The sequence below is a fragment of the Pogoniulus pusillus genome, chromosome Z, assembly GCF_015220805.1.
Source record: "Pogoniulus pusillus isolate bPogPus1 chromosome Z, bPogPus1.pri, whole genome shotgun sequence".
NCBI lineage: Eukaryota > Metazoa > Chordata > Aves > Piciformes > Lybiidae > Pogoniulus > Pogoniulus pusillus.
Window position 1 is genome coordinate 5,665,590 of NC_087309.1, and position 21,828 is coordinate 5,687,417.

At 45.2% G+C, this 21,828-nt stretch overlaps 1 protein-coding gene across 2 annotated transcripts in view; it reads right to left on the reverse strand.

Annotated features, from left to right (window-relative positions):
- GHR (growth hormone receptor) overlaps positions 1-21,828 on the reverse strand; it is a 185,663-nt gene that overhangs the window by 52,451 nt on the left and 111,384 nt on the right. The window lies entirely within an intron of this gene.

Here is a 21,828-nt window from a genome sequence, read left to right on the forward strand (position 1 = left end):
GCATCTTCCACTTTAAGAAATAAATGCTCTACTTTTGCCTGTGCCCTGTGTGGATAGATTCCCAACCTATGAGTTTTCGAACCTGTGAATACGTTTCTGGTGAGTTTTAATGGTAATAAACGGTTTTCATACTTATTAACAATCATTGCCTGGATACCAAAATTAATACAGACTATTCATTTTGCATAACTCTTACAGTATTTGATAGGGGAATGATGGAGAAGCCCACCTTTCTCAAGTCTTTTTCCACCCTTCCTTCAACAGGAATGTAAGGGTGATTCACAGGATCACAGGATGTCAGGGGTTGGAAGGGATCCAAAGAGATCGAGTCCAATCCCCCTGCAGGAGCACAGCCATACAACCTAGCTTGTCACAGAGAAACCCATCCAGAGAGGCCTTGAAAGTCTCCAGAGAAGGAGACTCCATAACCAATCTGGGGAGCCTGTGCCAGTGCTCTGTGACCCTTACAGTAAATAAGTTCCCCCTTGTGTTGAGGTGGAACCTCCTGTGCTGCAGCTAACACCCATTGCTCCCTGTGCTATTACTATTCCCTCAGTGAATCCCCCGGAGGCTTCCCCTATTAGCAGCTCATTAGCTGGGTTCCAGCCTGCAGAAAAACCTATTTCACAGTGGCCAGGTGATTGCAGAGGTAGCAGTTTACAGCGAGTCAGTTTCTTCTCCTCCCTCTGCCTTGGAATATTTTGTATTTTTCCTCGGAATCACAATTGCAGTTTTTGGAGGCATCTTTATTCAGGAAAATTCCCCGGGAAACCAGCTCGCTTTGTGAGCACTATTTGGTCTAGATTAAGATGAGGCTAGTTTTAGACTCACTGGGCAAGTGCATTTGGTCCACCTCATGACCATAGCTTGCACTGCCTATTGCACAGCCAGAATTTTCCTGCTTCTGCATTCCTACTTTCCAAGTTCTGACTGTTTAAACTGTTTAATTCTGTGTTCATAAATACCCTCTGGGTAAATACTTGCACGAATTTCATGCTATCTGGTGAATTGCAGAATCATAGAATCAAGTAGGTTGGAAGAGATCTCCAAGATCATCCAGTCCAACCTAGCACCCAGCCCTAGCACCCAGCCCTAGCCAGTCAACCAGACCATGGCACTAAGTGCCTCATCCAATCTTTTCTTGAACACCTCCAGGGATGGTGACTCCACTACCTCCCTGGGCAGCCCATTCCAATGCCAGTCACTCTCTCTGCCAACAACTTCCTCCTAACATCCAGCCTATACTTCCCCCAGCACAACCTGAGACTGTGTCCCCTTCTATTCTTTAATACTAACAAATAATTATTATTCATACTGAAACTATATTATTTGTAATTCAAATTTTTATACTAATTGTAACACTGTGTTTAATGGAAATCTCCACCCAAACAGTTCCACTATTCCTAGGCAGGTTTAGAGAAGGTGGTTGCTCATGCCAAGTGCCCTGGTGTCCTTTGGTTTGAAAATAGCTTTTCAAACAGGAACACATCATCTTCTTGTTGAAATCTAGCCCCACTCCATTATGCACTATACTGACTGCTTCACACCCTGCCTAACTTTGTGCTGGCCTCCTGCACAGGGCATAATTTTATCACGAGGCACAGGCAGACTTATTACTTTTATAAAAGTGACTGCTTATATAAAGGTACTGTAGGTCAGTGTAGGTCTTGGTCTGCTGGTGAAATGTTTGTGCTGTTATCTGAGCTGGGAAATCAAATCTAGGAGTGATCCTTTTTGAGTCCTGAGGGCACAGAACATGGTGGCACATGTTGGAAATTCCTACAACAGTGGCAAAATGCTGATAGATTAGTCTACACCTGGCCCCCAAACACGTCTAGCATGTCTTGCTAAGCTATAAATCAAATATGTTTTTACAAGTTTTCCTCTTTTAGAAATCACTCAGCAAATATTAGAGCTCAATTCAGGATCTTTTTTCTCATAAAAGTGCCAAGCCCTTTTCAGACTCTGTTAATTGAGGAGAAGATTAAAGTGTCAGTTGTGTAAGCACGAAAAGGAGCAATAATACAAAGGAGTTCCTCTAAGGCTGACTTGCAGAAGGCAAGTCAAAGAGCCATTATCACTGTGGAAAGCCTGTAAACTTCTTTCAAACAGCTGCCACCATGTTTGACAGCAGCAGATCTGCACTTTGGGGCTCTCCTCACTAAGCTGCACTATGTGAATTCCTACAACAGCGTTAACCTCCAAGGGTGAAAACCATCACAGTGGTGGGGGGCAGAAGTAGACACATGCATGCATGGACACACAGACACATATCTCCTTTCAGCACAGCTGGAAAACAAAGTTATTTCCTATTCTAAAATGTTTTCAGATGAGGCTATTGAAAAAACAGGAAAAAGTCATCAGGGTAGGACTTTGCAGTCTGGAAAAGAGACATCTTAGCAAGAAGATCTACAAAACTTGACAGAACAGAAGAGGTGACTTGAGACTATTTACTTACTGTCCCCTGAAATTAAAAAAGGGAAAAATAAAAGAGGTAGGTAATGCAGCTGGTATGTAGCAAGCTCAAAGGAAAAAATGGACACACTGAACACATTTCTCCACTCGGCTTGCAGCTGAGTTGTGCAAGTCCAAGTTATGCAGCATTTAGGATCCTAAAACTTTAGACATCTGATCATGATCAAGAGGACAACTGTCAACTTTACAGGAAAACATGGTCAAAGGTAATAAACAGCAAGGCACCACCTCGGGCTGCAAGCCCTCTCAAGGCTGAAGGAAACCAGCATAGTAAGTGCTTTGTTCCACTACTCTGCCCTTCACTGTGCATTTGGTAAGCAGCCATTGAAGGTACAGGAGACAGGATATGAGGCTAAAGGAATTTTAGGTCTTCCATGGCTCAGCTACCACTATTTTACAATGCTTTTGAAAAGAGAAGCCTGCAAGGAAGACAGATAGGTGTACCAACCAATTCAGCTAAAAACGTGGGGTCTTTTTACTACAAAATAAATTAGACTTTGTTTGATCAGTCCTAGTAAACCACAAACTTACTACATAACTTGCTACACAATACAAAAACGATACACACTTTCTCTTCTACTTAAAAAGTATGGGGCAAGCTCATGTCAGTTCACAGCCCTGTGCCAAAACCTGCTATTTCATTCTACTGCGGCAAGGAAACCTGAGTGACATATAACGCACGTAGAGGGAGCTCGGAAGGAGGAGCATGGAAAGCACAGTATCAAACTCATGGTTTCAAAAGGTGTAAAGTCCTGTCTTCTTCTCTTGAACTCCACCACGTCTCCTGTCTGAAATGACACCTCTCAGGCTCACTTACAAGCTACTATATAAGCGCCAGTCCGGGAGTGTAGCCAAGCATGAGACAGTCTAAGCTATATTCCCTTTGGTCTATGAGCAAAGTAATTTCATTACTCTCTTTTATTAAAAAAAAAGCATAATGCCATAAGAAAGGATATATAAAACTGTAAGGAAAAGCAGCTTAACAAAGCTCTTCAACATGTAGTCATTTAGCACCAGTATAACCTGACCTGATACAAAAAATGCTCCTACTAATTTCTCAGTTACCAGCATTCATGGTGTTTTTCAGCTTGCCCCTCACACAAAGGTAGGAGAGCCCTGCAGAGGGACCTGGCCAGGCTGGATGGGTGGGCAGAGGCCAATGGGATGAGATTGAACAAGGCCAAGTGCAGGGTTCTGCACTTTGGCCACAACGACCCCAAGCAGCACTACAGGCTGGGGACAGAGTGGCTGAGAGCAGGCAGGAAGAAAGGGACCTGGGGGTACTGATAGATAGTAAGCTGAAGATGAGGCAGCAGTGTGCCCAGGTGGCCAAGAGAGCCAATGGCATCCTGGCCTGCATCAGGAACAGTGTGGCCAGCAGGACAAGGGAGGTTATTCCGCCCCTGTACTCAGCACTGGTCAGGCCACACCTTGAGTGCTGTGTCCAGTTCTGGGCCCCTCAATTCAAGAGAGATGTTGAGGTGCTGGAACATGTCCAGAGAAGGGCACCAAAGCTGGTGAGGGGCCTGGAGCACAGAACTGTGAGGAGAGGCTGAGGGAGCTGGGGGTGTGTAGCGCGCAGAAGAGGAGGCTCAGGGCAGACCTCATTGCTGTCTACATATACCTGAAAGGAGGCTGTAGCCAGATGGGGTTGGTCTCTTGTCCCAGGCACCCAGCAACAGAACAAGGGGACACAGTCTCAAGTTGTGCCCGGGGAGGTCTAGGCTGGATGTCAGGAGGAAGTTGTTGTCAGAGAGAGTGATTGGCATTGGAATGGGCTGCCCAGGGAGGTGGTGGAGTCTGTGTGGCTGGAGGTGTTGCAGCCAAGCCTGGCTGGGGCACTTAGTGCCATGGTCTGGTTGGCTGGCTAGGGCTGGGTGCTAGGTTGGGCTGGATGATCTTGGAGGTCTCTTCCAACCTGTTTGATTCTATGATTCTATGATAGCAGTGAAAACCAATAGTTACTTTAAGAACTGAAGGAACAGATTATTTCATAAACTTTCCCCATGTACCTATTCTTCTGCTGGGATTATATCAGAGGTAAACAGGAAGATTTGTTTATCTCAGGTTGTGGTCTTTCCCCTCGCCCCTTTGTAAACCTTGCAGAGTAATTTGTGTAGGATTAACTTTGCCTGTGGCTTCTACACTACACATGAAGAGAAGGCAGAGGATGTATAGCTTTTGGGATCCAATCACTGATGATACAACACAGACTCACAGAATTCACCAGGTTGGAGAAGACCTTTGAGATCATTGAGTCCAGCCTATCACTAATGCCTTCTAATTAACTAAGCTGTGGCACCAAGTGCCTCATCCAGCCTCCTTGTATACACCTCCAGGGATGGGGACTCCACTACCTCCCTGGGCAGTCCATTCCAATACAAATCACTCTTTCTGGCAAGAACTTCTTCCTAACATCCAGCCTAAACCTGCCCTGGCACAGCTTGAGGCTGTGTCCCCTTGTTCTGTTGCTGGTTGTCTGGGAGAACAGACCAACCCCCACCTGGCTACAGCCTCCCTTCAGGTAGTTGTAGAAATGAGGTCTGCCCTGAGCCTCTTCTTCTGCAGGCTGCACACTCCCAGCTCCCTCAAGGCTCTTCTCACAGGGCTGTGTTCCAGCCCCTCACCAGTTTGTTGCCCTTCTCTGGACACCTTCGACCACCTCAACATCTTTTTTAAATGGTCACAGCACTCAAGGTGTGGCCTGACCAATCTGAGCACAGGGGCAGAAGGACTGCCCAGGTCCTGCTGGCCACTGTTCTTGATACAGGCCATGATCAGCCTGAGATGAATAGGTGGTCTCAACAAAGAGAAGAAGCCTTCCTTAAGCCTCTCAACTGTGAAGAGTTGAAAATACCTCCCATTTTCAAGCTCTGAAGATCCAAATCCATGGTATCATTTGTGAGTGATGTATGAGAGCAAGCAGGGCCAAGAACACACCAATAAAACAATGATTACTGAAATACTCTAATCCCAGTGCACAATTAACTTTCATGCACTTCAGTGGAAACAGCACACTCGGTGCCAGGTGCCTGGGAAGGTGCAAGTCAAAGGAAAGGAAATGCTGGGATTTTTCAAGCTCAGTTTGCAAGAAGAGCAGCTAAGACTCATGCAATGAGAAGATGGGAGACAAAACAGTCCTTTTCATCATGTTTCACAGCACTGAGGATCTCTGATTTTATCACTTAGCCTAGTGACTTACACTTTCCATTTTCTCCTATTTATCTTTCCTTGTCCCTTCTTACGCACTCTGAGCTCATTGTTTCCCCTCATAAATAGGGTCCCTGCCCCTTTCCTCAAGGTGATTTCACACTGCCTTTATTTTCTTTCCTTTCTCTTTGATGTTCTTGACTCCAATCCTGATATCAGCACTGCCCCGATGGGTGACTGTGAGAGTGTGCAACGTTAACAGTTGCTGAACGCCCAGGAGAGCAGGCTGCCACTAAGGGACAGACTCTGAAGTGGTCCCAGGGTGCAGCTCTGGTTTCTGTGCAGGGCCAAAAGTTCACAGCAAATGCCCTGAAGCTGCAGAGTGGAAACTGGCTGGTTCAGATCAATCCAGGAAAACAAAACGAAAATCCAGACAACCAACCACAACAAAATCAAGCCAAACCAACCCAACAAAACCCCAAACAAACAAACAAACACCCCCCCCCCCAAAAAAAAAAAAAAAAAAGAAGAAGTTTTACAAAGGGATTTACTTTGGCAACTTCAGATAGTATCAGCAGGGTGCATCTGACAATTGTACTGCTTATTCCACAGGGAACACTGAGCCGTTTGGCTGTTGAGACAATACTACTCTTCTACTTAAAAAGTCTGATGCCAATCACTTTCTCTGTCAAGAACTTCCTCCTAACATTCAGCCTAGACCTCCCGTGGCACAACTTGAGACTGTCCCCTTGTTCTGTAGCTCCCAGACAGCCAGCAATAGAACAAGGGGACACGGTCTCAAGTTGTGCTGGTGGAGGTCTAGGTTGGATGTTAGGAAGAAGTTCTTCCCAGAGAGAGTGATTGGCATTGGAATGGGCTGCCCAGGGAGGTGGTGGAGGCACTGTCCCTGGAGGTGTTCAAGCAAAGCCTGGATGAGGCACTTAGTGCCATGGTCTAGTTGATTGGATAGGGCTGGGTGATAGATTGGACTGGATGATCTTGGAGGTCTCTTCCAATCTGGTTGATTCTATGATTCTACTCTATGATTCTATGGTTGCCTGGGAGAAGAGACCAACACCAGCTGGCTACAGCCTCCCTTCAGGTAGTTGTAGACAGCAATGAGGTTACCCTTGAGCCTCCTCTTCTCCAGGCTAAACATGCCTTGTGTAATGCAGCTCTTGCAGCATTTAGCCATTTGCTATTGCATATATAGGTGGGTTTATAAATCCATTTGTTGATACAGACAATGGCAACTTCTCCTATGAAAGCTATCTAAGTTCACATCAAGGACACATTAAATAGACATGAATATTTTGACATGTGGCCTATTAATTAAAAGTGGCAGGGTCACAGCCACTCCTGAACAACGTAAGTTCTACCACTCGCACTGAAGAAGACGCAAATTGATTACGACATGAACACGGAGTTGGACTGGCTTTGCCACGCTTACTCCTGCTGAACAGGGTGTACCTAGATAATTCCCTCTTAGGACACATCTGTAAAACGTAGTAAAGGCCTGTTCAGATTAAACATAGAAAAGGAATGCAATAAAACAGTTCCATGCCTTAAAATGCTTCTCAGTTGTCTAACACGAGACCAAATCGGTGCACTTCTGGCGCAGTACCTGGATGAATCTCAGCCACCAGCAGGCTTACGTTTTCTTTCTGCATAGTAGTGCACAGTAGAAAAACAAGATGTATGTACATAGGAAGAAAGCATGTAACAAAAACGAGCCAACTTTCCTCAATGCCAGCTGTAACAACACTGCCTGGATGGGAAAGGGCTAATTGCTGGCACTCCACAGTTGGCTCGGACATGTGCTTTGCTGGAGATTTGCGTATCTTCAGTATGATGCAATAGGCTGATGAGACAAATAATTCCAGTTCTAATTCGGGCTCTGTAAGCAAGAAAGCTGTAGAGCTTATGCAGAGCTTTTCTGTGCATCTTTGCCAGTGTGATTCCTCACGTCTCAGTATCACAGAGCTGTCATTTTGCTTCTGACCTCTTGCCTTTATCACAGGATCCAGTCTTCAAGCTCTAGTACTCATCCCTGCTTTTTCCATTTAAACAACCCTTAATTTTCCTTTGCTTGCCACAGAAGCCTTCCAGCATACAGCAAGTAGCTGTACAGGTGCCTTCTTTTTTGCACCCTGTTTAAGCCTGTCCAAACTAGCTTCTTGGCTGCATGTGCATCACACCTGCTGCCCTGCAATGCAACACACCTCTAGAAGCAGGACTGCATGTCTTGTATCAGCTAAATATGGACCCTGCCTCCTTATTATCCCATCTGTCCTGAAATTGCACAATGACAGATTACCGTTAGGGAATATATCCAAGATGCTAACAAGCCAGTAGCAAGTAGCACAGATAGAGGCAGTACAGAAAGCTGGACCCAGCTGCGTGGTAGGTAAACTTACTCTAAAGGACTACTCAAACAAAATTTCAATACTTTCAGGGAACTTCTCCTGGAATATGGAAAAAGTTACTCCAGGGAGGAGCCCTAAAGTTATACAAGAAGGTAAGTAATGCAGACAGGCATCCAGAAGGCCACTGAGATTCCTTCAACTCATGTCTATACAGCTGCATAAATACAACTTTTGTCCATATCCCCTTCCTCCAGTTTAGTCCTTGTCCCCTCTACAAGTTTGAACGTATCACTTTCTCCATGCTGCCTTGGCACCAGCAAAGGGAGTCACTGAACACACTTGAGAGACAGGCTTGCTGCTCTTGATTCCAGGGCTTGGCCACATCCCAGCCTGCTGCAGCTGGCTGCGGCTGCTAAGACAAACTCAGCTTCGTCTCAGCAGCCCTGGGACAGAGTGTGCTCAGATACCCTCCGTCGGCAGCACATGCAGGCTCCTCAGTGCTAATTGCTAGGAAAGCCTAAACAAACTGTGATGTCAGTCTTCAGAGATTTGAGATACTAAAGTGCAGGCAAGTTTCTACCGAGCACACACACACAAAACTGAATTCTTGTGGGAGAACTGAAATATGAGCACATTTTCACAAACACAGTAAAAGACATTTCCCTGGTGAGCTATAGGCAGCTGGGAACATTTCAGTAGGAAGACTCAGGCAACCATTATCATATAAAGTGTTAGCAACACAGCCTACAGTTGTTCTGTCATCAGTGAGCTTGCAAGTGCAGAGGAGCGCACAAAGTTATGCATATTTATGATGGATTTCCTAACGAGAATGACAGAATAGTTTATAAGGGACCTCTTGGGGTCATCTAGTCTAACCTTATAGTCAAATGAAGGCCATCTTCAAAGTTAGATCTGGCTGTATCAGCCTGGTCTTGCCCTGTCCTGCTCCAAGTATCACCGAATATGGGCATCCTGTGCCTCTCCAGCAAAACTTCTACTCGCAGGGGAAGAATTATTTCCCTTATGCTCAAACAAGCCATATTTTTTCAGTCTGTGATCCTTTCCCCTCCCTGGTTTGCATGTGTCTCTCCGAAGAAACTGACTCATTTACAAAATATTCTCTAGGTAACAGAAAACAAACCCAGTTTCCTCAGCTTCCCCTTTACACATCACGTTCCCCTGCCCTCTGTCCATCTTTAGTGGCCCCCACTGGACTGTTTCCAGCTTGACAGCAATATTTTTAAGTATTTATAAAGCTCTCTTGGTTGCACAACCCCATAACATCACACTGACAACAGCAAAATAAATATTACGAACATTACTTAGGGATTCTTCATGATCCATTGAAGAAAGTGACTGTTAGCAAAGCAGCAGATCCAGACAGCAGTTATACCAGAATACAGGGCAGTTTTTGCAGTAAGGTTAAAAAACAAAGCTTATGAAGCACAGAAATGTTGCATAGAAAACGTCCTGAAGGGTTTGGTAACTGTAAAAAGAAACAATCGAAACCACGTCTAATGTAAACACAGTTCACAAATTTTCAGCTGCAGTTCCTTTCTGTGAGAATATTCCATTTAAGCCACGTTTCTTGTGAACTAATGTGGGTTTGATGTGTATCTTAAAAAATATTTCAGAATAGAAAGTGTCATTAATTGCTTAATGTACTTAGGAACTGTTAAAGCTCCTTGTGACTGAAGGTCTACCAGTTTGCTGAATCATAGAATCATAGAATCATAGAATCAACCAGGTTGGAAGAGACCTCCAACATCATCCAGTCCAACCTATCACCCAGCCCTAACCAATCAACTAGACCATAACTTGTGACTACAGAGAAACCAGCCAAATTATCCAGTCCCACCTTGGGAAGCAGCAACTGACAAGAACTTCTCCTTTGGAATTGTTCTGCAGCCCTCACACAGGATATTATGGATTTCATCATAGAATCATAAAATCAGCCAAAGTGGAAGAGATCTCCAAGATCATCCAGTCCAACATAGCACCCAGCCCTAGCCAGTCAACCAGACCACAGCACTAAGTGTCTCGTTCAGTCTTTTCTTGAACACCTCCAGGGACGGTGCCTCCACCACCTCCCTGGGCAGCCCATTCCAGTGCCAATCACTCTCTCTGCCAACAACTTCCTCCTAACATCCAGCCTAGACCTGTCCTGGCACAACTTGAGACTGTGTCCCCTTGTTCCGTTGCTTGTTGCCTGGCAGAAGAGACCAACCCCACATGGCTACAACCTCCCTTCAGGTAGTTGTAGAGAGCAATGAGGTCACCCCTGTTAGGCTGCATTTGAGTTTTTCTTGCCTTTCTGAAGCCTTCGTTATGGGAAACAATGACGAAAGCAGAAACCACTGGGCAGCAGTTAAAATATTTCCAAATGAGAATAAAAATTTCTGACAATGCTTGCCACTGCAAGAAGACAGGCTGCCAACTGCATTCCTGCATTCCTAACATCAAAAGCTACGCTAGTGGCTTTAAGGAAATGCAAGACCAGTTTTCCTGGAAGGATTTTTCCTCTATGGAGTACTTCTGAAGGAGAAGTGGGCAGAAGAGCTGCAAGAACACCACTTGATGCTACTCAACCAGCAATAGAACAAGGGGACACAGTCTCAAGTTGTGCCGGGGGAGGTCTAGGCAGGATGTTAGGAGGAAGTTGTTGGCAGAGAGAGTGATTGGCATTGGAATGGGCTGCCCAGGGAGGTGGTGGAGGCACCATCCCTGAAGATGCTCAAGCAAAGCCTGGATGAGGCACTTAGTGCCATGGTCTGGTTGACTGGCTAGGGCTGGGTGCTAGGTTGGACTGGCTGAGCTTGGAGGTCTCTTCCAACCTGGTTGATTCTATGATTCTATGACAGCAAAGGTGCTGCTCTACCCTCTTGGTTATGCCATTGTGTGTCATGATGGTATTCAAAAACTCTGCACCCTGATGTTCATTTATAACCAGTAACGTTAATCCTACTTCTCCAACTATACTTAAAGGTATCTTTGTCAGCTAATAAAAACTACTTTGGATTAGGCTACAAAAAAGCTGTTGTGAAGAAAAAAAAAATCATGAAAACATCAGTGTTTGTAAATCAGAGTCTATTCAGCACATAAAGCACTGCAGTCACAGTGTTGAGACTGACAGAAATGCAGTGTAACTCCAACAATTGATTGGTGGTACTATTCTAAAGCAACAATTGAAAGACAGCAAACCCAAAAGTTACTTCTGAGAATTAGCATTATGATGCACTTGAAAATGAAGTGCTAAGTATGTTTAGACTGATGTAAAGTCCCATTAACAATTTCTGTTAAACATATGCTGCCTATTACAGTGTTTTCAACACCATTACAAGTAAAAAATAACTACAGTATAGTCATAGCATTTCTAAAAGGTGATACAAAAATATTTTTCTCTTTAATTCTTCTATGCTCTTCTTCTATGCTCTTTGTAGGAGGAAGATTTTCTATCTTGGTACATTCATTAACACATTTTCTGTTGTTGGTCTGCCTCTTTTACACAACACCGTAATAGCAAGAGGAAAAACCATGGAAAATGAGCACGTGGAAATTGTATTTCTGAAAACTCTCTGGGTTTGAGCACAGAAGGAAAACCTGCAAATGTTCTAAACATATTTTTTGAGGAACAGTTATGGAGGTGTCTCTTAGCTGTTACGCATATCAGACACAAGTAAGTAACATATGAAGACCACTGCTGAAGTAGGGGTCGTGTGATTGACTTGCAGCACTACCTAAAAGTCTCTAACAGCTGCCCCTCTTCCTACCCTATCTTTACAAACCAACTGCTGAACTCCACTAACTCCTTGTTTCCAGCTTCACATATTCCTTTCCTATCTGGCACAGGACCTTCTGCTATGATTTTCAAATGTCCTCTTGACACACACTTGTGCACGTATTGCTGCATCTGCTACTAATTAGGGAGAGATATTTAGGCTGGTTTGAAGATGAGGCTCTTCAGCAGGGAAAGGAAGCCTGCAAGTTTAAAAGAGACCTTTTAGCCCCATTTCTGCTAATTTTTGTACGCGCTGGAAACAGAAAGAAAAGGACTTGCAGAAGGCCAGTGTATGTGTGCAAACAGATTCAGGCTTATTCCCAAGATGCTGGAACTTGGTTTCTTTTGCTTTTCTTTGAACTCCCAGTATAAACCTGGCACTTTTCCACATACCTGTCCATGATGGACCTTTTCTGCCAACGGCTGTTAAAACTCTGCATAGGCTTGCACAGCCTGAACAACAAAGTCATACGGCCCAACACTGTGTCGCTATGGAAGACAAACAGCAGACAAAGTTATCCACAAACCAGCAAACCTGCACTACAGATGAGAAAGCCCTTACAACCCACACTAATTTAAAGGGCTCTGCAAACGTTTGGGAGCAAATGAATAGGATTTTTAGCCCCAATAATAGTGGTGTGCTAATATAGGCTGGATGTTAGGAGGAAGTTCCTCACAGACAGAGTGATTTGCCATTGGAATAGGCTGCCCAGGGAGGTGGTGGCGTTGCCATTCCTTGAAGTGTTCAAGAATAGTGCCTGGATGAGGCACTTAGTGCCATATTCTAGTTGACTGGATAGGGCTGGGTTATAGTTTGTGTTGCAGAAACCCGTTTATCTTGCCGCAGGAACGTGGTCAAGGCCCCACAGATCAATGTGATCAAGGTGATGCCACATGGACTCCAGACTATTCAATGTGAATTATGCCAGAGAAGTTTACTGAGTCTTCATAGGCTGAGGGAGCTGGGATTGTTTAGCCTGGAGAAGAGGAGGCTCAGGGGAGACCTTATTGCTGTCTACAACTACCTGAGGGGTGGTTGTGGCCAGGAGGAGGTTGCTCTCTTCTCTCAGGTGGCCAGCACCAGAACGAGAGGACACAGCCTCAGGCTGTGCCAGGGGAGATTTAGGCTGGAGGTGAGGAGAAAGTTCTTCCCTGAGAGAGTCATTGGACACTGGAATGGGCTGCCCGGGGAGGTGGTGGAGTCGCCGTCCCTGGAGCTGTTCAAGGCAGGATTGGACGTGGCACTTGGTGCCATGGTCTGGCCTTGAGCTCTGTGGTAAAGGGTTGGACTTGATGATCTGTGAGGTCTCTTCCAACCTTGGTGATGCTGTGATACTGTGACACTGTGATTTTGGCTCTCAATATATAACTTCAGGGCCACAAGGCACACGCCTAGAAATTAGCATAATTAGTCAAGGACAATCCACTCCATCAGCATAAACCATGCTTTGTTTTCCTCAGGAATGAGGTGTTCATTATCTATCCCTTCTGAGGTAAGGTAGCCAACAGCTGGTGGGAACCAAGGTCAGCATCTGCCTGTTATTATCCTCCTTCACTTTGCATTCCCACAGTTTGGACTGGAAGATCTTGGAGGTCTCTTCCAACTTAGTTGGTTCTATGATTCCTGTGAACATTCTATCAGTAAATATGGTGCTGCTAATACCACAACAACATGTCCCTAAATGATAGCTGCTTCAAAACATAGCCTTGATTATATTTGGTAAGTCTGTATCCTGACATGCAGAATGGATTTTAATACCCAAAAAGCAACAGAAAGGTGAGATCATCTTTGTAACAGTCAGCAAAGCTGAAATTAATTTAATTCAGTTCTAGCTACCCATGATGTACATAGTAGAGCCAGAAGCCTTCACAATCAGTGGGGAGAAACAGGCACAATTCATGTAACATTTTATGGACATCTACTTTAGGATGAGCTAAATCACGACTGAAGGATGCCTACCATTCTTGTGTTCCTATCAGGACTGCCTTCCAGAGTATGTCATAGAATCACAGAATCAACCAGGTTGGAAGAGACCTCCAAGATCATCCAGTCCAACCTATATGTCTTGCTGCAGATGCCTTGATTTCCCCCCAGAAATATTATAATCAGATTTACTTTCAAAGTCCAGGTGATTTGAGTCCATTGGTGACATTTTTAATGCAGCCATTAGACTACTGATGGAAATACTTTGCAGGATCTGTGATTTTGAAAGAACTGGCAGGGAATTTGAAGATCTATAGCAGCTTCATGCAGGACCATGAGTTTCAGAACAGCCAGATGCAACAGACACTGCTGCAAAATAAATTATGGTTAGATATAAAGATTATTTCATTCCCCACAGTAAGAGTGGTCATGGACAGCAAGAGGCTTGAAAGACAGCTTGGATAGCTTGAGTCTCCACTGTCTGAGACATTCAAAACTTGAGAAAGCTCTAAGCAACCTAATCTAACTTCAAAAGGTTTCAGGAGGAGATTGGACTAGAGGCCTTAAGAGCACTTTTCTGCTTTAAATTACTCTCTATGATTCAAGCACTCAATAAGGACCACGCAGAACAGCTGCTTAACTGTTAAATAAGCAGGCTGTGGTTCTTCATTTTAATAATATCACGTTCAAAGATTCAACTTGGGATGAAAGAAGTAGTATCTGGAGATGTGGTGAGACCTCTTAGGGCTTTGTAAAAGCAACCTTGCTCACAAAAATAACTCCTGACATGTCTGAAAACCCAAGATGATTTCTTACCTCTTACTGTGAAGAATACAAAATTGGTAAACTCAGAAGAAACAAGAAAACAGAATGTCCTTCTTTATAAGCCAGCATTATGCCACTTTTATGGTACACTGCATTTTCCAGACCTTCCTTCTGATTTCTCTCACTTAATATTCTTCACTTTACCTTTCTTAGGCTTTTTTTTAATGCCCTGCTCCAGCTACACTACGTTGCCTGCTTCATTCTTGACTTGAGTGTAGACAAGAGATTAAAATATCCAGGTGCATATGAAAAAAGCATAGTTAACACTCACACACAGAAACACACCCACACACTTGCTGCTTCTGAGTCCATCTAGTGGAAAAATGATGATTAATTTTTCCTACTCTTCCATACATTACTTTGTCTTATTCCAGATTTTACACAGTTAACAACAGAGCTACAAAATGGGTATTTGTAGAACAATGTACCAAATTACACTGATTCACTGAAGAGTTTTCACCATAATGAAATTTAGAATCACAAAATCATAGAATCAACCAGGCTGGAAGAGTCCTCCAAGATCAGCCAGGCCACCCTAGCACCCAGCCCTAGCCAGTCAACCAGACCATGGCACTAAGTGCCTCATCCAGGCTCTTCTTCAACACCTCCAGGGATGGTGCCTCCACCACCTCCCTGGGCAGCCCATTCCAATGCCAATCACTCTCTCTGACAACAACTTCCTCCTAACATCCAGCCTGTACTTCCCCTGGCACAGCTTGAGACTGTGTCCCCTTGTTCTATTGCTGGTTGCTTGGGAGAAGAGGCCACCCCCCACCTGGCTACAGCCTCCCTTCAGGTAGTTGTAGACACAAACGAGGTCTGCCCTGAGCCTCCTCTTCTGCAGGCTGCACACCCCCATGTCACAACACCCCAGCTCCCTCATTCTCTCCTCACAGGGCTTGTGTTCCAGACCTCTCACCAGGTCACCTCTCACCTCATCGCCCTATTTGAAATAGGCTTCTTAGACATCTGGCAGCAAGACTAGGGAAGTGTAGCTGCACATCTCTAAACTGACCAAGAGGGCTTCCACTGGAACCTCTTACAATTTCTCACAAAACATATCTGGAAAATGTAATTTTAAGTGCTTTTGCCCATTTCAGTTAAAAAAATGTGCCATTCGTTAAGAAGAAAAGGCCTTAATTATGAAAACTCTTGCAGCAAAGAGAGATGTTGAGGTGCTGAAATGTGTCCAGAGGAGGTCAATGAAGCTGGTGAGGGGCCTGGAGCACAAACCCTATGAGGAGAGGCTGAGGGAGCTGGGGGTGTGCAGCCTGCAGAAGAGGAGGCTCAGGGCTGACCTCATTGCTGTCTACAACTACCTGAAGGGAGGCTGTAGCCAGGTGGGAGTTGGGCTCTTCTGCCAGGCACCCAGAAATAGAACAAGGGGACACAGTCTCAAGTTGTGCTGGGGGAGGTCTAGGCTGGATGTTAGGAAGAAGTTCCTGCCAGAGAGAGTGATTGGCATTGGAATGGGCTGCCCAGGGAGGTGGTGGAGGCATCGTCCCTGGAGGTGTTCAAGCAAAAACTGGATGAGGCACTTAGTGCCATGGTCTGGTTAATTGGATAGGGCTGGGTGCTAGGTTGGACTGTCTGATCTTGGAGGTCTCTTCCAACCTGGCTGATTCTATGACTCCATGAAAGCTTAACAAAGATTCATTTTTTCTCCAAAAAATATTTTAAAAAACAGAGAATTTGAATTTCAGAAGTGGCAGCAGATTTGATATAATTCACTGTGTCCTGTGTTACCTTTGTGGGTAAACTGCTGAACTGCTTATTTTTGAGAGCAAAGAGAAAGAACAACCAACACAGAACTCCACCCTTAACCTCCACTAATCACACAAAACATCCTAAAAAATAACATTAGATAGCTACAGCTAAAGTCTCTTTCATCTGAAGTTTTTCCCTTAGAAGAGTTATTTTCAGTTCTCCAGCTATATCAGACAGCATCAACTCACTGCCAAGAGCCTGTGTTCTTGGCTGCAGTTGCCAAGGAGGGATAAAGCTTTCTCAGCTGGAAAAACCTGGCTGCAGAGGCAACTGCAAGAGAAGACACCAAGTGCTGCACATCTCTTTGCTCTGAAATGTTCTGAAGCTCTTCTTCTGACGTGATTTTTCTGTTGTTGTTGTTGTTGTTCTTGCTGTTGGTTTGTTTTTTAACCCAAACAGGAATATACTCATTGCACACCCACACCAGAATGAGAGAGGGACTCCCTCAAGCTGACTAGAAACTTGACCATTTCCAGTTTTTCACTGTGAAAATAGCAGGAATACCAGAATGCAAAAAGACATACCAACACTGCAGTTGCCCTAATTCTCCACTCCTTTTCTAGTAGTTTTGCTCAATAACTGAGCTTTCACTTGGGCACAATGTCTTTAAACTCTACCATAACATTGGAAATCAAAGGAAACAGCCACGGAAAAATAACACTTTCAAGACCCTTACACTTTCAATACTTAAAAGAAAAACAACAACAACAACAACAACAAAAAGGGCTGTGTAGCATTTGTCTATTTTTGACCATATTAGCTCAAACTTGTATCAGATGCAGTAATTAACATAAAATGGACTAGACCCAACCATAGTTATTTTCACAGAGTGCAAATTCAGCTACATACGTGGGCTCTTGCACTCCAGAATTCAGCATGATCATTGAATTCATAGAATCAGTCAGGGCTGGAAGGGACCACAAGGATCATGCAGTTCCAACCCCCTGCCATGCCCAGGGACACCCTACCCCAGATCAGGCTGGCCACAGCCTCATCCAGCCTGGCCTTAAACACCTCCAGCCATGGGGCCTCAACCACCTCCCTGGGCAACCCATTCCAGCCTCTCACCGCTCTCATGCTGAAGAACTTCCTTCTCACCTCCAGTCTGAATCTCCCCACCTCCAGCTTTGCTCCATTCCCCCCAGTCCTCACTACCTGATAGCCTAAGCAGTGCATGACGCAAGCTGTGCACAGCCATCCGTTAGCATCTGCACCCAGCATCTCAGCTGCAGTCTGTGAGAGTGCCCCTGAGAGATGCCTTTGCTGTTGAGGCTGCTGGTTCTGTATTTGAGGGCATGCATTTTAGGGGCATCTGAGGACAAAACAGTCTGAGGAAGATCACACCACGAAAGACATCCACAGCATTTGTTTCAGAGCTTTGCTCATCCTGTTGGCCCTTCCTACATTTTTCCAGCACGTTTTTGGGGTGAGAACAAGCAGAGCTGTGATGATGAGGAAGGTGACCTTTCCAGGGGATAGCTGGCCACAACAGTATAATTCCAGCTCTGAGTCATAGTGTTTCGAGCCTGTGAATTCCTGAGCCACGTTAGGGCTCTATTTTGCTTACAACCATGGTTCTATGCTTATCTACACCACGTATCAACTGCTAATTTATTACCCAGGCACTTGCCTTGTAAGGACTTTCTGTAGCTCTTCAGCTGTCTCTTCACGGGTTTAGTGGAGCACTGGCAAACTTCTTGATTTGCAAACCTCAGCACTTGGCCTCCTTTGCAGAGTTGTTTATGAATATGTAAAAATGAACAGGTCCAGGCACAGATGCCACCCCCCTGACTCCTGTTCTGTCTTTTCCAGTCTGCCTGTTCATGCAAGTACTACTTCCCTTATACTTCTAGAGATTAATTTTTCCTCACACAGATCTGGATTAATTCCCTCTTACTATGTGCACTTTTCAAGTACCTACTCTTTTGAGAGAGTGATTTCCCTTTGGAATGGGCTGCCCAGAGAGGTGGTGGAGGCACCATCCCTGGAGGTGTTCAAGAAAAGATTGGATGAGGCACTTAGTGCCATGGTCTAGTTGACTGGGTAGGGCTGGGTGCTAGGTTGGACTGGATGATCTTGGAGGTCTCTTCCAACCTGGTTGATTCTGTGATTCTTTTATGCCTGCACACTAAGATGGAAAACAAAATCCAATCAATTACAGTCAATGAGATAGATTTTATGTGTTCTCCTGAACTTCTGTACTCTCCTACATGGCTTTGCTGGTTTGGCACAATGATTTTAAGGAAGAGCTGTCAGCTTCCATCCAGAGTACCTGGCCCACAAAATGTACTATTTTGGGGCTTTTAAAGTTCTCTAAACACTTTTATTCACTGATTCTGCATGCAATGTGAAACTAAGTTGGAGGTCTCAGGAAATAACAGGAAAGAGGTGAGAAACTAAACCAGCAGGAAGGCTGAATCCTGTGGTGATCTAACCCTATCCTGGAAGCACAGACTTTAAACTGCACATATGATTTAATTTTTGAGGATGAAAGAAGAATTTCAGTTTCCATAACTTTCAACACATACCATTACAAGTACCAAAAAAAAAAAAACAAACCCCAAAACCCAACCCCAAATCCAAAACAAAAAAACATACCCAAACCCAAAAAACACACAAGTGGAAAAAACCTACCCCCTTCCAGCCAGGAACCTCCTACAACGCCAGACTGAAATGCCCAATATATATTTCTGTCTCCTCCAGAGAGACTTCATTTGCTGTATTTTGCTGGTTTATGAACAACAAACTATTTTAAGCATCTAAATTGCCACATGATTCACACTGATGATAAAAGCCAACAGGACACATTTGAACTTTGCACGCATCTATCTACTCTTGGTTTTAATGGCTTAGAGCTGCCCTAATGTATTTACACAGGTTAGGCAGCCGAAAAAGCTGAAACACAGGAAACCTTTGGGCTAAGCTCAACGTGATTAAAGTTCACAGTAATGGATGGGAAAAGAAAATTCAAAGCAAGCTGCAGCAACAACAGCAACAACAAAAACCCAACTGTCTGGCAAACAGTTTCTTTATATGGTAAGATTTTCACAGTATCACAGTATCACCAAGGTTGGAAGAGACCTCACAGATCATCAAGTCCAACCCTTTACCACAGAGCTCAAGGCTAGACCATGGCACCAAGTGCCACGTCCAATCCTGCCTTGAACAGCTCCAGGGACGGCGACTCCACCACCTCCCCGGGCAGCCCATTCCAGTGCCCAATGACTCTCTCAGGGAAGAACTTTCTCCTCACCTCCAGCCTAAATCTCCCCTGGCACAGCCTGAGGCTGTGTCCTCTTGTTCTGGTGCTGGCCACCTGAGAGAAGAGAGCAACCTCCTCCTGGCCACAACCACCCCTCAGGTAGTTGTAGACAGCAATAAGGTCACCCCTGAACCTCCTCTCCTCCAGGCTAACCAATCCCAGCTCCCTCAGCCTCTCCTCGTAGGGCTGTGCTCAAGGCCTCTCCCCAGCCTCGTCGCCCTTCTCTGGACACGCTCAAGCATCTCAATGTCCCTCCTAAACTGGGGGGCCCAGAACTGAACACAGGACTCAAGGTGTGGTCTAACCAGTGCAGAGTACAGGGGCAGAATGACCTCCCTGCTCCTGCTGACCACACCACACCATTCTGTTGCTGAAAAGGTATTAAAAAAGCAGACTGCTTTATTACAAATATTTCATCAGGTTTCAGAAAATAAGTTTGGCAAAAAGGACTAATTAAGATACCCAGAAAAAATTCTTATCTATTACACTTAATACTTTAAAGAAGACTGCACTCCTAAGGATTCATGTTCTTCAGTCAGGTACTTCACAAAGTAAAACACAAATGCAATTAGAGGATCCTATTGTGCTCATGATTCCATGACTGTCGAGCATCTGAATGCTTTAAGTAATTTCAAAGAATCACAGAATCAGTCAGGGTTGGAAGGGACCACAAAGATCATAGAATTATAGAATCAACCAGGTTGTAAGAGACCTCCAAGATCATCCAGTCCAACCTAGCACCCAGCCCTGTCCAGTCAACTAGACCATGGCACCAAGTGCCTCATCCAGTATTTTCTTGAACATTGTAGCCAGGTGGGGTTGGTCTCTTCTCCCAGGCAACCAGCAAAAGAACAAGGGGACACAGTCTCAAATTGTGCCGGGGGAAGTATAGGCTGGATGTTAGGAGAAAGTTCTTCCCAGAGAGAGTGATTGGCATTGGAATGGGCTGCCCAGGGAGGTGGTGGAGGCACCGTCCCTGGGGGTGTTCAAGAAAAGCCTGGATGAGGCACTTAGTGCCATGGTCTGGTTGATTGGCTAGGGCTCGGTGCTAGGTTGGAGTGGATGATCTTGGAGGTCTCTTCCAACCTGGTTGATTCTATGATTGATTCTATGATTGATTCTAAAGGTGCTCATGCACACCACCAGAAGTGCCAGACAGGAACAAGTGTTTGCTTGCTGTCCTCAGTGATGTTACAATTGACATTTATATTAATCCAGCTGGTATTTGTGTACGCAGAAGGAGCTGGCAAGTTGGACTGTTTGAAGGCAGAGAGGAAGCCAAGCACTGTACTCTAGCGCTGGCATTTCTTCCGTCTCACTGACCGATGCCAGACTCACAATCCAAAGCAAATGTGCAGCTCAGCCAGTGACAATGCAGCCTTTTCCACAACATTTCATCAATATGTTTCAATGTGCTTCACGCAGATCCTCTCCAAAAGGACGGTAGTGCAGCTACACTTAGAGAAGTCCTCGTGCCTCTGACCTACTAACACCGAAACAATCACATTCCTTGACCCTGGTGACTTTCCAATGCAGCTTGCTAAAAGCTTTCAGAAACTAAGCAACTTCAAAAACAGGTAACAGTGTCAAGGAGCGCACTGAGAACTGATGCAAGCACCTGTTTTGACAAGTATCTTTCACAAGCACCTGCTGGTTAAGAGAAACCACAGATCAGTGGCACCCTTTCTGCCCCAGCAGTCGCCTCTGCACTCTGGGCACTTGGGTCACTTATGGCTCTTCCATGGGGTTCAATAGCTCCAAATGCAGGGTGCTGCACTTTGGCTACAACAACCCCATGCAGAGATACAGGCTAGGGTCAGAGTGGCTGGAGAGCAGCCAGACAGAGAGGGATCTGGGGGTGCTGATTGATACCCACCTGAACATGAGCCAGCAGTGTGCCTAGGTGGCCAAGAGAGCCAGTGGCATCCTGGCCTGCATCAGGAATGGTGTGGTCAGCAGGAGCAGGGAGGTCATTCTGCCCCTGTACTCTGCACTGGTTAGACCACACCTTGAGTACTGTGTTCGGTTCTGGGCCCCCCAGTTTAGGAGGGACATTGAGATGCTTGAGTGTGTCCAGAGAAGGGCGACGAGGCTGGGGAGAGGCCTTGAGCACAGCCCTATGAGGAGAGGCTGAGGGAGCTGGGATTGGTTAGCCTGGAGAAGAGGAGGCTCAGGGGTGACCTTATTGCTGTCTACAACTACCTGAGGGGTGGTTGTGGCCAGGAGGAGGTTGCTCTCTTCTCTCAGGTGGCCAGCACCAGAACGAGAGGACACAGCCTCA